Here is a 9724-nt window from a genome sequence, read left to right on the forward strand (position 1 = left end):
GAAACTCTGCCCGCGAGAAGCCTGGTTTTTGTGAAGATCTCCTAGTTTCACTAAATAAATACTACTCTTAGAGCCGTAGTGCTTGTCACACCCCCGAAACCGACGGCGGAAACGTTCCGGGGCGGAGGATGTCATGCGTAGTATCACAACCATTGTACATAGTAAGCATGGTAAACACAACCATTACATTACATAAGAATATTTACATTTGTTTGGAAGTGAAGATTATACATAAATTAAGTACATCAATATAAACAAAAGTAAAGACGAGACTTCTATGCTCAGTCTTCTCCAAAAGTAAGTGAAATACCTGTCTAACGTGAACCTGAAAATACAAGCAGTTTAAGAAATATCAGCATAAAGCTGGTGAGTTCATATGCGGGTTTTGTAAGGAAAACTGGTTACCAAATATTGTGAAAATACTTCAGTTCCATTGATAAAGAATGCAGTAAATATCGAAAACCATTATTACTGAGTATGAAATACATATGGATGTTTTCCAAGAAAATCCCATATTTTCTAACATGTTTGTTGATTTCCATATGATAAGAAAACCCTGGTTACCACCAGTAAGTATAGTAGTTTTACTACTTAAGATAAAATCATAAGTTGTGTCCCTGGAATACCCTCCAGTAAGTAGGTAGGTAGTTTTATTACATAAATAAAACTATAGAAGAAAGAAAGAAATCCGTGAACAAAGTTAGTTTATACGTATTGTGAGTCGTATAACCATACTAATTTGACCCGTGACCTCCTTGACGTTCTTCACGCGTCGTACGATTTCCAAAATTTGTCACCCCAGGCGTTCCCGCCTAATTGTAGCTAGCAGTTCAGGTGTAGGATTGTCAGTCCCGAATAGATCTATCCACAAATTTCACGCTCTCCCTCCAGGAGACTCTGGTTATACTACCGGAGAGGATTTATTGGTACCCCGAAGGGCATAACGAAGATAAGTCTCACAAGCTAGTATTAACTAATTCATGGGATAATTGGCTATTATCGAGTTTCGAAATCGTTTGGAACAAAGTAGAGTATAAATAATTAAACACAAAGTAATTATTTATCATGATACTCTAGATTTAATAATGGATAAACTAAATCAGACATAGTTTATATATTGACTTTGCATGAAATTTGAATCCGTAAAACAAGTAATGAAAATCCCAAATTATTCCCATAATAATTTGAATGGTTTGATAAGTTCCCATGTTGTTTTGAAAACTATATAATTATATTTAGAAAGCGTCCCTTATGCTCCGCATATTACAAAAGGGATAAAGGTATCTAAAAGTTTGATAGAGAATCGTTATAATTACATCAATTTTTAAATTACGAAATCCCTTATGATTTGCTTGTATTCCCCCCTGAAAACATGAAAAACTCGGAAAAGGTGTAGGGGTATGAACTCACCCGCAGTGAATGGATGGAAGTGTCGGGTAAGAATGTTAGGTGTTAAGTGAGGACTTGAACACACGCGAGGATCCTATGTAACATGAAATGATACATAATTGTATCTAATTAGTTATTTAACCACTAATTAAGTAAGTAAATACACTCTAATGCGTGAAAACACTTTATTTCAAGTGTTAGGAATGATACAGGTTGCATCTAAGGAGTGTATGGCCTCATTATGGAGTTTACTCTTCAAGTGGTGGCCCTTAGGGGTGTTTACGGTTGAGGGACCATATCCCCCATGAGTTTACGGTCATAAACTCATGGGAATGATGGGTTTGGGTGCTCAAGGGTCTTATACTACTCAAGGGTTTATGTTAGACTCGAATCAAGGGCTATGGAAGTGATTGGGGCTTGAAATGGACCTTATTTGGAGTTTACGGTTTCTGAGTCCCTCCTTGGGGAGTTTATGGTCGTAAACACATGAGTTTATGGCCGTAAACTCATGTTTGTCACTTTCTTTCATGGTTTGGTGCTTCTAGGGTAAGCATACAAGGTTCTAGCCACTCATTCAAGTCATAGAAGGTGTTTAAGGGCACTTTAACACCCTAAAAAGGTGTTTACGGTTTTGGGATATTCCCCAACCGTAAACTCATGTTTACTCCTCTCTTTTCATGTTTTCGGGTTATAAGATCATTCATGCAAGTTTCTAGGACATTAGCCAAGCATTGGAAGGGTTTTGGGGCATCAAAACCCCCTTTTAGGATGTTTACGGTTTTGGGATGCTCCCAAACCGTAAACCCATGTTCTTGGGGTTTTTGGGTGGTTAAACCACGAATTTGCAAGTATAATAAGCAAAACAATAAGCTAGGAGGGTTTACTTATTGTTGTGAAGCTTGAAAGGGGTGATTCTTGATCAAATTCCAACTTTTGTAGAGAGAGAGAGAGAGAGAGAGTAGAGAGAGAAAGTTCTAGGGTGTGAAAAGGTTGAAATGAAGGCCACTCAACCCTTATATAGGGTTGAGTTTACGGTGGGGGTCCACCCAACACCAACCGCAAACGGGGTTTTTCGCGTGATTTATCGTTTTCCGACACGTATGAAATTACGACAATAACCCTAATTGATTTACTTAACTTAAAAATTAACGGAAAACTTTAATAATAAAATAAATTTTATTAACGGAAGTGGGTTATAGTAATGAAATGAATTTCGGGTTGTCACAGTGTTGTCCGATCATCTTCTAATCAAGTGAATGTAAATTCCTTTTCTTCTAACACATAGATATAAAGCATCTCTTAGTGAATACGTGTTATGTGTATATAGATATATATTATCTATTATTTAGAATGAATCTGTATATTTGGAATGAGTATTAAATGAATATCTTATCAGTTTTTAAGTTGCATATGTATGCATATATATATATATATATATATATATATATATATATATATATATATATATTGTTATCTACAAAATGTTGGGTAGAACTTGGGTAGATAGTTGTCGTGTGATAAACTGATGAGAGGCCTCGATGTTGATGTTATTAATCTAGTCATCTAGCGGAGTATGGATGATGACCACAAACTCTTTCTAGACTGTCCAGTGGAACGCTGACAGGTTCATAACCTGTAGGTGTTGTGAACGATGTGTTCACCGGTGTACTCTATCCCCCTCACGGTTGCCTTTAGGACATCTATTGTTGAGGAAACCTCTTCAGTAATGTCCGTCCCGATGAAAAATCATAGATTAGGTCCCTTGAGATAGATGTTGTTTTAGGGACGTAAAGTGAGGATAACAGGAATGGGTAATCGGGTTATTGTTGGTTGGTGAAATTAAAAATAATTATTTATTGTGGGTTGAAAACCCTATATGCTCACCTGTCACACCCCCGAACCAGACGGCGGAAACGTCCGAGGGCTCTTGTGACTCAAATTGAATACCATCACAATGAAGATACATGAATCATAACATAATTCATCACCATGCATTGAAATATTACAACTGATATCGTTTACATTCAGTACATTGTTTTAGACGTTACAATTTCATAACATAAACCATTCGATAGTAAATCTAAGCAAAACACCATGACATCACTTGGTACTTATTCTTCAGTTTACCTATTACCTGAGAATACAAGTTATTTTGGAAAAACGTCAACATATGAAATGTTGGTGAGTTCATAAGTAATGTTATGGAAAATGATTTTTGTGAAGTTTGAAAACCCAGAAAACCCGATATTTTCTGAAAAGAGTATTGTTTATAAAAAGTGTGAAGATCCATAAGTATGCTTGTCGATTTTTGTGAACAGGTATAATTATTGAACTTTGTATACATCACATAGGTAAAAGTGTTGAACTCCCCAGGAAAACCCGATGTTTTCCCAATACATATAATTACGTGTCTTGTTTATTGTTATACCGATACGACGAGTGTTCTTGATTACCCAGGTGACATTGGATTAATTATGGGTTGTGAGTTGTTATAATCACGCATTAATGAAAATGACTAGTTTATAACTACCAATTACAAACGATCCTTTAGGCGTCGTCCGTACTAATCACTTAATCCAACCACCCTGACTTCTCTTGATTTACGCCACAAATCTGTCTACTCGATTTCTCATAGCCCCACAACCGAAGAGAAAGGAGGGTACGAAGCCCCCTTTCTTTCCATAAGTTGTTCAAGGCTATCGGGAATGCAAAAAGCGCTTGGCCCGACTCGCATTTGACTTCTCGACTTCATTAGCAGTACTGCCACAACTAGAAATTTTTGTGCCTTGTAACTCCAACACTTAAACCAAATTATGAATCAAAAACATAAAAGCATGTATGATGCATACTCTATGACAACAAAACTTCAATCAAACATCTCATGCAAGCATTTCAAGTAGTCAATAAGCAATTGGAAACCCTAGAAGTTTTTGTTTAAGTCCATTTTGGACTAGGACTTCCATGTTGGGCCCAATGGACCAATAAGCTTCCAATTTGACCACCTTGGGCTTAGAACTCTTAAATGGGCTCTAATTGGACCCACTTCCATTTATTTCAATATTTTGGGCCATATTGGGCCTAGAATGAAATAAATTAATTATATGAACCATTTTGGGCCATAATTAACCTAATTTAGCCTAATAGGTCATAAAAATCACATTTATATTTTTTTAGGACCAAAAATCACTCAACATAACTATGAAATTGGGCTTAAGCCTTTAAGGCCCAAAAACTCTCTTTCCCCTCTCCATTCTCGGCCCAAGCCCACATAGAGGAAAAGTTGACTTTGTTGGGTGCCACCTCACAATTATTCAAGGGACTTCCATGCAAGAGGACCCATACATCCATGCATTCCCATACTTCCATGCAAACCCTCTCTCTCTTGCTCTCGGCCGAGTCCAAGCACACACACACACATATTTCACTCTCAATTCTCTCAAGAAACTCTCTCCATTCCTCTCTAAAACTTGCGAGATCTAAGGAGCTTTCAAGAAGATATCTCTACAAATTCTTCATCTAAGGTAAGATCAAGTTTGGATCTATGATCTAGATTCTTTGTGTTATCAAAAATCTCCTTCTAATCCATGTAAAAATCATGATCACTCTCTTAGAAACCCTCTAAGTTCGAGATCTTCCAAGGAAGGTTGCTAAGGTCGAATTTTCTTCTCATTTTCCTTCCAAAACCGAAACCACACCCAAGGTGAGCTTCATACCCCCCTCTTTTTCAGTTTTTATAAGTTTTTGTGGGGGAGAATACAAGAAAATGTGTAGATCTATGAGTAAATGTATGCCTTGTGTGGTTTTTATGCTTATATGTATGATCTTATGTGATTTGTGATGTTTATGTTAGCCAAAAGAACCTAAAAACCGAGATCTACAATATGAGGAATGAAATAAATATAACTTATACCATTTCACACTAATCAAGCTTAGAAAAATAGTTTAGTTGGTTAGAATGAACATTTTTGGACTTAAAACCCATTTTTGGGCTCAAAATGTCAAAAATACAAAACTAAGGGGCCCAAAACGACAAATGATAATTTATGAAGGTTGAAATGAGTCTAAACAGTTTCTAATATATATTTTCTGAATATCAACACTTTTGAAGGGCTAAAAATGTAAATTTTGAACATAATGGGCTAAAATGGGCTTTTCGGCCCAATAAAGCCCCAATTTGCGAGATTTTTGAAATTGAGGGGCTGAAAATGCACATTTCTGTAAAACAGGGGATTACAAGTATACTAAAACCATTTCAAAGGCCAAAAATGCTTTTCAAATTAAAAAGGGACCAAAAATGCAAAAATTTTCCATTTTGGGCCAAATATGTAAAAGTTGCGAAAATGGGGGTTTCAACCGAGAAAATTTCATTTTTGATGGACTTAAGCTGTTTATCAAGTAAATTTGGGCTGAAAATGTCTTTTCAACAAGTTTTGATACTAAAGTGCCAAGAAAAATGGTTTAAGGACTAAAATGGAAATTCTTTTATATAAAGGGTTAAAGGTGTAAATTTTATCCAAGAAGGGGCATAAAAAGGTAAACTCTAATGTTTAAAACAATAAATCCCTTAAGATAAAATACGAGTACCACAACTATCGGTGAAACGTAATAACAAATACACTTTCAACACCAATATCGTTACCAAACGAATTGATTCGGTCTCGTATCAATAACGAATCAAAAATCAATAAACAATATTACTTCAATACATACGCGAAAATTTACGAGAAGTCAATATTCAATCTTTGTGCTTGAAAGTTTCAAATCGTGCTTGTTGGGCCTAGCTAGCCCAATGACATGATCTTTAGGCCCGAAGGGAACGCGCTTACATGTTATTGGGTCTTCTATGACCTAATTCCGTGTAAAAGGACTTTCAATAGCTTTATTGTGCTGTTGGGCCCCAAGGGCCCATTGGTACTGCTAGCAAAGTCGAGAAGTCAAATGCGAGTTGGGACAAGTGCCTTTCGCATTCACGATAGCCTTGAACGACTTATGGAAATAACGGGGGCTTCGTACCCTCCTTTCTCCTCGGTTGTGGGGCTATGAGAAGTCAGGGTGGTTGGATTAAGTGAGTAGTACGGACGACGCCTAAGGGATCGTTTGTACTTGGTAGTTGTAAACTAGTCGTTTTCATTCATGCGTGATTATAACGACTCACAACCCATAATTAACCCAATGTCACCTGGAATTATCGAAAACAAACGTCGTATCGATATAACAATAAATAAGACACGTAATTTAATGTATTAGGAAAACATTGGGTTTTCTTGGGGAATTCAACACTTTCACCTATGTGATGTATACAAAGTCTAACAATTATTCACGTTTACAAAAATCAACAAGCATACTTACGGATCTTCACACTTTTTCTTATATACGATACTCTTTTCAGAAAATATCGGATTTTCTGTGGTTTTCAAAGTTATACAAATAATTTATTTTCAAATATTACTTATGAACTCACCAACATTTCATATGTTGACGTTTTTCCAAAATACTTGTATTCTCAGGTAACAGGTAAATCAAATAAAATGTATCCAGTGATGTCATGATGTTTTGTTTAAATAGTATCGAACGGTTTATGTTTTGGAAATGTAATGTTTTAAAACAATGTACTGAATGTAAACAATATCGGTTGTAATATTTCAATGCATGGTGATGAATGATGTTATGATTCATGTATAATCATTGTGATGGTATTCAATTGAGTGACAATAGCCCTCGGACGTTTCCGCCGTCTGGTTCGGGGGTGTGACAGGTTGGTATCAGAGCTCTGTTTATAGTGAACTAGCATATCTAACCACACATTGATATGCAACTATAAACCAAAAGAGGGACTAACACAACTCTGAACAAAACAAGTAAAACATAACAATAAAACACCCTTTCTTGTATTAGGAACAAGAACCTAACACCGAACCAAACAAGATAATGCTATATCTCGGTTAATCCAGGGCTGTTCTTAGTTGTATCAAGGAGCGGATGTAGCCTGATCAACTACATTCCCTCCAAGGTATCACTATCACACGTCCTGAGGACATCGTGATAGCTAGGGAACCTAAAAACATACCCCTTTATCACCAAAAAGAGAACATCCGTTTAGTCTGTACAATAGTTGTAGCATCCTTGGAATAATGTTAGCATATTTACACACTCTCGCACACAGCATGGACTGGTTAAGTCCCCACCATGCTGAAATTATGTGTCACGAGAAGGCCGTTTGCCTTCACCTTCCCAATCACGAAACCCTAGTTATTTACGGAGACAAACCTAGCACGAACCTTCGCCTCATATCGTGCATCCAGGCATAGAAGCATCTACGAAAGAACGATTTGACGTTCCTGGCTCACATAGTGGACAAAACCAAGGAAGAGGTTAACATTCAAGACATTCCAGTAGCACGTGAATTCCCAGACGTATTTCCTGAAGATCTTCCTGGAGTACCCCCAGAGAGACAAGTTGAGTTCCAAATTGACCTCGTTCCAGGAGCAACTCTTCTCGCTAAATCGCCCTACCGACTAGCTCCTGCTGAAATGCAGGAATTGTCCAGCCAAATCAGCGAACTCCTGGGCATGGGATTCATCCGACCCAGCTACTCGCCATGGGGAGCTCGAGTCCTCTTTTTAAAAAAGAAGGACGGATCTTTTAGAATGTGCATCGATTACAGGGAGTTAAATAAACTCACTGTCAAAAATCGCTATCCACTCCCACGAATCGACGATCTATTTGACCAGCTCCAAGGAGCTAGTTACTTCTCTAAGATAGATCTACGGTCCGGATACCACCAGCTCAAGGTCCGGGAAGAGGATATTCCTAAAACCGCTTTCCGAACTCGTTACGGACATTACGAATTTGTCGTAATGCCCTTCGGTCTAACAAATGCCCCTGCCGCATTTATGGAACTGATGAACCGAATCTGTAAACCATTCCTCAACAACTTTATCATCGTCTTCATTGACGACATTCTCGTCTATTCCCGAAGCGAGGAAGAGCATGGCCAACATCTCCGACAAATCCTAGAAACCTTGCGAACGGAAAAGCTATACACAAAACTCTCCAAGTGTGAGTTCTGGCTCCGTAGCGTGAACTTCCTAGGTCATGTTGTTAGTCAAGAAGGAATTCATGTGGATCCTTCTAAGGTCAAAGCCGTTGAAGGATGGGCAGTCCCGACAACGCCCACATAAATTCGTCAATTCTTAGGCCTAACAGGATATATAGGAGGTTCATTCAAAACTTCTCTAAGAATGCCAAGCCACTTACCTCGCTCACACAAAAGGGTGTACCATTCAAATGGACGGAAAAACAAGAAGTTGCATTCGAACCCTGAAGCAAATGCTCTGCAGTGCCCCGGTATTATCTCTACCGGAGGGAATGGAAGATTTCGTGGTCTACTGTGACGTGTCAAATCAGGGTTTAGGTTGCGTTCTCATGTAGCGTGGAAGAGTGATAGCTTACGCATCCCGCTAACTAAAGACACACGAAGTGAATTATACGACCCATGACCTAGAATTGGGAGCCGTGGTCTTTGCTCTGAAGATTTGGAGGCATTACCTTTATGGTACAAAGTGCACCATCTTCATAGACCACAAGAGTCTCCAGCACATCTTGAATCAGAAAGAGCTGAATATGAGGCAACGAAGATGGGTTGAATTATTAAATGATTACGAGTGTGAAATCAAGTATCACCCGGGCAAGGCCAACGTGGTAGCTGATGCCTTGAGCCGGAAGGAGTATTCTAATCGTCGTGCGAAAACTCTCTCAATAACCATCCAATCTCACCTAACCACTCAGATCGGGGTAGCCCAGTCAAATGCCATGAAGACGAAAAAACAGAGCAAGCGAAGCATTACGCGGAATGGAGAAGAATCTAGAGGTAAAAGAGGACGGAGTATACTATTTCATGAACCGTATTTGGGTCCCTAAAATCAGAGGATTTAGGGAGGTAGTCATGAATGAAGCCCACAAGACGCGATACTCCATCCATCCCGGTTCGGACAAGATGTATTTGGATATTAAACAACATTATTGGTGGCCTAACATGAAGGCGGAAATTGCCACCTATGTCAGTAAATGCCTTACTTGTGCCAAAGTAAAGGTGGAGTACCAGAAGCCCTCGGGGTTATTACAGCAACCAGTGATCCCCGAGTGGAAGTGGGAAGGGATTTCTATGGATTTTGTGACCAAGCTACCCAAGACGTCGGTCGAATTAGACACTATATGGGTAATAGTTGACCGACTGACTAAATCCGCCCATTTCCTGCCAATAAAAGAATCCTACAAGATGGAGAGACTGACGCGATTATACATTCGAGAAATCTTGAGACTTCATGGAGTACCA

The sequence above is a fragment of the Lactuca serriola genome, chromosome 3 (genome assembly GCF_051521515.1).
Source record: "Lactuca serriola cultivar US96UC23 chromosome 3, Lser_US96UC23_V15, whole genome shotgun sequence".
Taxonomy (NCBI): domain Eukaryota; kingdom Viridiplantae; phylum Streptophyta; class Magnoliopsida; order Asterales; family Asteraceae; genus Lactuca; species Lactuca serriola.